Here is a 7,790-nt window from a genome sequence, read left to right as displayed (position 1 = left end):
CATCTGCAGGCCCAGGCTTTCCTTCCAGGGACAAGGCCCACCCCTGGGCTCCTCATCTCGCCGTGTCACATGACAAACAAAGACAAGGAAGCGCCTTCCCTCCTCCTGCTGCTTCTCTTCGCTTTTCCTTTGGGCTCAACTCTCCTCTTTTACATGTTTGAAAGCCAGGTTCTTGCTCCCTGAAGGCAATTCTATTATTTCAATACGCTCCCAAGGTCACCAGGCTGTCAGAGACACGGCCCTAACATTTCCCAATACCTAGGCCACGTCATAGCCATAGCTAGGCTTGCGTGCAGGACCTGAAAAGGATTCCAGGTGCTGAGTGCAAAAACCAAGATGCAGTGAGACATCGTGTGTAAACGGAGTGTGTGCAAAGGGCCATGTACAAAAGGAGCATGTGCAAAGGAGTGTGTGCAAAGGGGTGTGTGCAAAGGAGCGTGTGCAAAGGGGTGTGTGCAAAGGGGTGTGTGCAAAGGGGTGTGTGCAAACAGGGCATGTGCAAAAGGAGTGTGTGCAAAGGGGCAGAGTGCAGCAGCAGCAGCAGGACGACGCTCGCCTAGAGAATGCAGAAGGCTCCCTCCCACTGGGGAGAAGGGCTCTGAGAGCATGCGCTCCCGTCTCCATTCCTGGATCAAAGGATAACGTTTCTGCGCTGCCTTCCCCAATGGGTCAAAGTTGAAGAGAGTTAGACGTGAATCGTCCTAGACCGAGAGGGGGGTGCGCCCGTTCACACGGCCCTTACGGAAGACACCACCCTCCGTACGTTTCCCGGGACGCCTGTCTGCCTTCCATCTATGGCAGCGGTTCTCAACCCTTTCACAGGGGTCGCCTAAGACCATCCTGCAGATCAGATATTTACATGACAATTCGTAACAGTAGCAACATTACAGTTATGAAGTAGCAACGAAAGTAATTTTATGGTTGGGTCACAGCATGAGGAACTGTGTTTAAAGGGCCAGAAGGTGGAGAACCACTGCTCTATGGGGTTGTGGTGATCAGGGGTCATGTAAAGACATTTTAGGCTGCAGGAGGTAGAATAGGGAAAAACACATTAAAAACTGCATATTTGCCTGGAGCGAAGGCTTAAGAAATCGGCTTCTTTATAACTTTTGTTCTCGGTTAGGCCGTGGGTGACTGTTGATACCATCATATCACTCTTGTCAACACCCAGAGATGCCCATCGAAAGGTTCTCATTGAGAAGCTCCAACCCAACCCCGAGTGTGTGTGCGTGTTGTTCCCGTCTGTAGGCATTTCCTTCAATGTGGACGCTCGTTGCTGCTGGTTGTGTCCTTTGTGGTCTCGTGACTAGTTCCGGCTCGGCCATAAGTGCAACTTCCAGAAGCCCACACAAAACTGACCAACAGTGGATGGGCAGTCGAACAAGAGCCTGGGGGTTCCTTGGCGCGCGCAGTGGGTGCCCTGGTCCTGGCTGGGGCTGCCTGGAGAGCGACCCTGACCTCTGGATGAACCTGTCAGCCCATTCATTCCTCAGCCTCTACTTCAGCCCGCCAGCCACTGGCTCCTCCCATCCACTGGCTCCTCCCGTCCACTGGCTCCTCCCGTCCACTGGGCTCCTCCCGTCCACCGGCTCCTCCCGTCCACTGGGCTCCTCCCGTCCACCGGCTCCTCCCGTCCACTGGCTCCTCCCGTCCACCGGCTCCTCCCGTCCACCGGCTCCTCCTGTCCACTGGGCTCCTCCTGCCCGCGCACTGCTCTACGTGGGACAGACATCAATTAGTGAAACACGACTCTCCTCCCCCAGGTGCTCCGAGACTGGTCCCCTTCATTGTTTTTCTGTGTAAAGAACGTTTGCTTTAAATGGCTCTTCATATCCACTTATGATAACAAGGTGAGGCTCATTTCTTTTGTCACTACATCTGATACTGACTTGACATACCTCTCCCCGCCCCCTTCTCCACAGATGAGCGGAGGAAGGGTGTGGAGATGAGAGAAGGCGTCGCTGTTTCAGCATCTCACATGCCGATCGTGTCAGCACGAGGGCAAGCGTTAAGGAGCAGGGGCTGCTGCTTCTGGAACAGGACAGAGCCAACAATCCGAGTCATGTTTGTCTGCTTCTTACCCCCTTTGCCTGAGACCAGCTACACAGCTTGCCGGGCTCAGTACGGAATGAAAATGGGGAGCCCTTGTTCAAAGAGTCATGTCAGGGCTCAGCTGGTGTGGCTCAGTGGTTGAGCGTCGACCTATGAACCAGGAGGTCACGGTTCGATTCCCGGTCAGGGCACATGCCCGGGTTGCGGGCTCCATCCCCAGTGAGCGGCATGCAGGAGGCAGCCGATCGATGTTTCTCTCTCATCGATTTTCTATCTGTTTCTCCCTCTCCCTTCTTCTCTCTGAAATCAATAAAAACCTTTTTAAAGGCCAGAGTCGATGTGTCTTGTATCCTCACCACGTCTAAGCGTTCTTCCTGCTTGGCAGCCAGGAAAAATGCTTGTGGGTGTGGGATCCGAGTGACGGCTGAGAGGACAGCCGCAGGTGCTGCCCGGCTGAGTCCCCATTTCCTTCCACGCGGGAACGGTCCAGCCGGGATTCTGCCCGGAGCATCATCATTTGCAATAAAGTTCACATCCTCTTGTTTCTTCTCATGTCTCGTAGCTCCAGAATACTAGCATAGCATTCATCTTCTTAAAAAATGTATTTCTTAAAATTCATTTCAGAGAGAAAGGGAGAGGAAGATAGAAACATCAATGATAAGTCCTGGCCGGTTTAGCTCAGTGGATAGAGCGTTGGCCTGTGGACTCAAGGGTCCCAGGTTCGATTCCGGTCAAGGGCATGTGCCTGGGTTGCGGGCACATGCCCAGTGGGGAGTGTGCAGGAGGCGGCTGATCGATGTTTCTCTCTCATCGATGTTTCTGGCTCTCTGTCCCTCTCCCTTCCTCTCTGTAAAAAATCAATAAAATATATTAAAAAAAAAGAAACATCAATGATAAGAGAGAATCACTGATTGGATGCTTCCTACATGCCCCCTCCTGGGGATGGAGCCCGAAACCCGAGCATGTGTCCTGACCAGGAACCGTGACCTCCTGGTTCATAGGTCAATGCTCAACCACTGAGTCACACCGGTCGACATAATATTAACCTTTTATTTCCCCTTCCCATGTTGCATTAACAAGTAATTACAGCTGTGGGGAAACATATAATAGAAATAATGATTACAGAAAAACAAACCAATAAATGTTGCCTGGACTAACGCCGGGGTAGTCATTAGCTGGTTGGAAAAGCCTGACACCATGTGGCCATACTTAGTACTACAGCTGCTTCTCCACCGACGGGGCCCAGTGTGTAAATTTCCTCTGGGCTCCCCTGGCTACAGCGGGGTGAAAGGCGTGTGCCCTGTGTGTGAATTTCTCACAGTTTTTAAACCTTATCCTGTTTCACTTACATCTCCAGAGTCACCCCTTTTGGTCAGAAAGCAGGAGACATGCCCAGAGCCTCCGTTTTATGAGCAGAAAGCAGGGGAGGCGTGTCTTGATTTGCAGCCAGCACTGCCCAGGGAGCAGCAGTGCAAGGTCATCTCCTGCTCCCTTTTTTTTTTAAAATATATTTTATTGATTTTTTACAGAGAAGAAGGGAGAGAGATAGAGAGCTAGAAACATCGATGAGAGAGAAACATCGACCAGCTGCCTCCTGCACATCTCCCACTGGGAATGTGCCCGAAACCCAGGTACATGCCCTTGGCCGGAATCGAACCTGGGACCCTTCAGTCCGCAGGTCGACGCTCTATCCACTGAGCCAAACCGGTTTCGGCCATCTCCTGCTCCTTTTAAACGTGATTTGACTGATGCTCAGAGAGCGCGGAAGGGAGAGGGAGAGAGAGCTAGACACATCGACGAGAGAGGGACATTGTCGGTCAGCTGCCTCCTGCATGGCCCCTCCTGGGGATCAAGCCCACAACCCAGGCATGTGCTCTGCCCAGGCATCGAACCAATGACCCCTTGGTTCCTGGGTCAACGCTCAACTGCCGGTCAGAGGTCTGCACGGAAGGCCACCTCAGCACAGAAGAGAGACACCTCATCAGCGTGGGGTGCTATTGGTCAATTCTGAAGGACCCGTGTGAGCTAGATACGCAAGAAGGGGCTGAGGGGGGGGAGGGGCTGAAGGGAAATTTCAGTCCGTGAAATAAGAATTTACCCAGGACACATCACTCTTTTCAATGATCTGGCTTTCTCTAACCTCAGGCATGGAGGATCCCAAACATCCTTGATTCTAATCCAACTTACTTCTAAACTCAAATTCACTTTGCAGGGTCCCGTTTGGGGGAGTCATACATCCTAGCGTACACGGGGTGAGAGCTCCCAGGACCGTGAGGCCAATCCTGGGACATTTCAGACAACCTCGTGGGCCCTATAGCTTCTTCCAGCGCATGTCCCTGAAACCCGGGACAGGGCCACCTACGGTTTAGCCACAGGTTTTACCCCCGGGAAACAGGACAGAGGGTCGAGGCTTCGGTACTAAGATGGGGTGAATGACTTGGGGTGCCCTGTCTGTGAAAAGAGAACAGCACGACTTTCTGGTGTGAAGCTGGGGAGGTCAGAACATCTGATCTCATTGTCCGCCCATCCTCCCCTAGTGAACCTCACTCAAAGGCTCGATAAAAAAACAAACAAACAAAAAAACCGACAGAAATTTGAGGCATAAATGTTGGGGAGCTACGTGATGCTAGCTGGAGTACAATAAAAGTGCTTAACCAACCTCCACTGGCTAACTTTTCTGGAACACGTACAGGTGTTACAGGTGGATGCCACAGCCATGACATGCCCAGGCCTTGCTCCAGCACCCTCCACCATTTCTGCTCGATATAAAGATGTAACTTGAAGCATAGAGGTCTGAGAAGCAAAAAGCCAGCACTGTGGATGTGTACTCTCTTTGTCCTGTGCAAACATGGACACTCTTTTTTAAAACTCTCCAGGTTCTAACTCTAACCGATCACACAGGCATTGCATTCTGTGTGAGTGCCGTCGGGGTATTTGAATGACAGGGGTCTCATCTCTTGTTCAGATAGAACGGGCTCGCAGCATTAAGACTCCCTTCAGACAAGTTCCCTTCTCCTTTATTTATTGTAAAAATAATCACATTATTATTTTTAAATATATTGTTATTGATTTCAGAGAGGAAAGGAGCGGTAGAGAGAGTTAGAAAACATCAATGATGAGAGAGAATCACTGATCGGCTGCCTCCTGCACGCCCCACACTGGGGATAGAGCCAGCAACTGGGGCATGTGCCCTTGACTAGAATCGAACCTGGGACCCTTCCGTCCACAGGCTGACGCTCTATCCACTAAGCCACACCAGCGAGGGCAAGTTCCCTTCTCCTTAATGAGGATGGAGAAGAGCAGTTCTAGAAAACCACAGAACCTCTAGGCCTGACTCCCTGAGGAACAATCGCAGGAAAGCAACTTTTAAAATTTCTTTATTTATAGACATTTCAGAACCATTGAAATCGACAATGAATTTTTCCAGACAGAACGTCCCCTGTTTCTCTTGAGGTACACAGTGGGCCCATCATGTAGTGCTCTGGACAGCAATGTGACTGGGCCCTGGTAGTCCACAGGCCCCGGTTTCCACGCCAAGAAATTCTGTGAGAAGAACAGGCCATTTCCATGTAAGTTAAAAAAAATTCCCCAATTTTTGAGTTCAATCTTTTAGGTTGGGCTGAAACAGTATTTTCAATGGAGCGTCACGTGAAGATGGGAGAGGAGGCGGGTAGCTGAGAAGTGATCCCAGCCCTCCTACAGGAGATTGTAAACAAAGGAAATCTGTCATCGATAAGCTCATACGAAAATCATAGCCTAAACGTGAGACAGCAGCACAATCACAGAAGACGGTTCTCTGGTTTTAACTGAAACGGCGCTTACCTCTGGGTCCGGGCTTTCACAGGAGACAAGTTGTAAGACACCACGTTTTAAAGACGAAGCCATGTGATTTGACAGGAAGCGGCCATCGGAATTCACAATCCCACAGCCCCATAGGGTGAAAGTCCTGCTTCCCATCGAGGGAATTCCGGGCCTCTCCCTCCTCTTGCCCCAGCAGCCGATGCACGTACAGGACTAGAGAAATAGTGGGGATCCATTCGATGAACAGAGTCGCTGCGAGTCTCTGTGTCCAACATGGGGATGAGGTTTCCCGGGGGGAGGACGTGGAAATCGTCTTGGAGCAGCTCCGAGGTTCTTCGGAGAGCTGCTCTGTTCCCCAGTTTGTTCTTTGAAATGTTCACCTTCTATCTTGAGGCCTGACTGACGAGTGGTGACGAGTGTTGGGGAGAAGGGCCCTCTCTACCGTGTGAACCCCGATCTCCCGTGGGACGTGCAGGGGGTCTGGGATGGCAGCGAAGGCTGTTTATGGCTGTGCCTGGAAACAGCCCTAACATTTCCCATCCGATTGCTGTGGTATTTCTCCTCGAGACAAGAATAAACACTGCCGTGTCCTCGAATGGGCAGCTTGCGGCGACTTCATACGCTTACACGGCACACGGGGGTGACAGCACACATGTGACTTTCACATTTCACCAGGCCGAGCAGCCCAACCCGGGGGACAGGGCTGCAGGCCTTTGCCGGCTGCGGAGTCGGGCTGCGAGGTGGGGGTCCTCCCTCCATCCGTCCCTCCATCCCTCCCTCTGGCAGCCGGCCCCACCTTTGACGCTTTAGCTGTGTGGGCTGGTTTATTGCTGACTGCCTTCCCGAGGGCCGAGGGCCGTGATGACTTTGGCCAGGAATGTCAGGACCCAATGAAGGGTCCTGTTTTGACTGACACTTTCCCCAGGCGCGTGGCCACCGCCCTGTCTGTGGGGAGCGGCCGGGGCGCTCTGCCTCCACCAGGAGGGTTGGGAGCAGCTCTGCTGGTGGGACCATCCTGACTGCCACTCGTCGCTGCAGAAAGCACAGCTCAGGAGGGCTTGCTGCCCTGCCCACGGCTCTGCCCCCGAGTGGCGATCCCGGGCTCTGCCTGCCTGCTCTGCGAGGCCACGGCTCCCTCCGGACAAGCACTCGGTGCAGGGACAGCAATTCCCTGCATTTGGGGCTTTGGAGAGGCCAGAAAAGGTCTTTACGACAATTAAAACAATTCCAGATCAGTAGGAGCACAAGTGCCCGTGGGAGCAGAGTACAGGCGGCCGCCGGCCCATCCTGGGCGCTCACTGTCCTGCGGTGTTGGTCTCCCCCTCCCATCGAGGCTGCAGCTCTTCCCGCTGCGGGTTCTTTAAGGACAGCACACACTGAACGCTCCGTCCAACCACTGCCCAGGGGGTTTCATGCCCCCCCCCCCAGCCCCCACAGACACAGTCTAGCCACTGCCATCTCCAGGCAAATCCCTTTCTGCAGCGTGGAGTCAGCACCGGCCTGGCACACGACAGATGCTCAGGGCGCTGTGATCCCATAAAACAGAAACCCCAGGCCACAGCCCCTGCCCTCGGGTCTCTGTACGGCCAGCCACACACACTCAGCGTCCACGCGCCAAGACAAAGACAGAAACTATTTTCTGTAACGTTTTTGCAAAAAAAAAAAAAAAAAAAGATAAAAGGAGGCAGTTGTTTATGCAGGGCAACCTTCACAGTGAATCCAAACCCACCCTCTTCCTCGCCCTGCACGTGAGGATTGTGCCCACGGGCCACGTGTTTGCAAACGGATTCGGCATGAATTCGCCGAGAAAACACCCCCCTCTCCATGGCGCCCCGTCTGCTTCCCTGTAAAGCAGTGGTTCTCAACCTTGGCTGCACATTAGAATCACCTGGGAATCTTTTTAAAATCCTGATTTCTGGGCCTCATCCTCCGGAAAT

Source organism: Myotis brandtii, unplaced genomic scaffold, assembly GCF_000412655.1.
Source record: "Myotis brandtii unplaced genomic scaffold, ASM41265v1 scaffold107, whole genome shotgun sequence".
Classification (NCBI taxonomy): Eukaryota; Metazoa; Chordata; class Mammalia; order Chiroptera; family Vespertilionidae; genus Myotis; species Myotis brandtii.
This window is presented reverse-complemented; position numbering follows the sequence as displayed.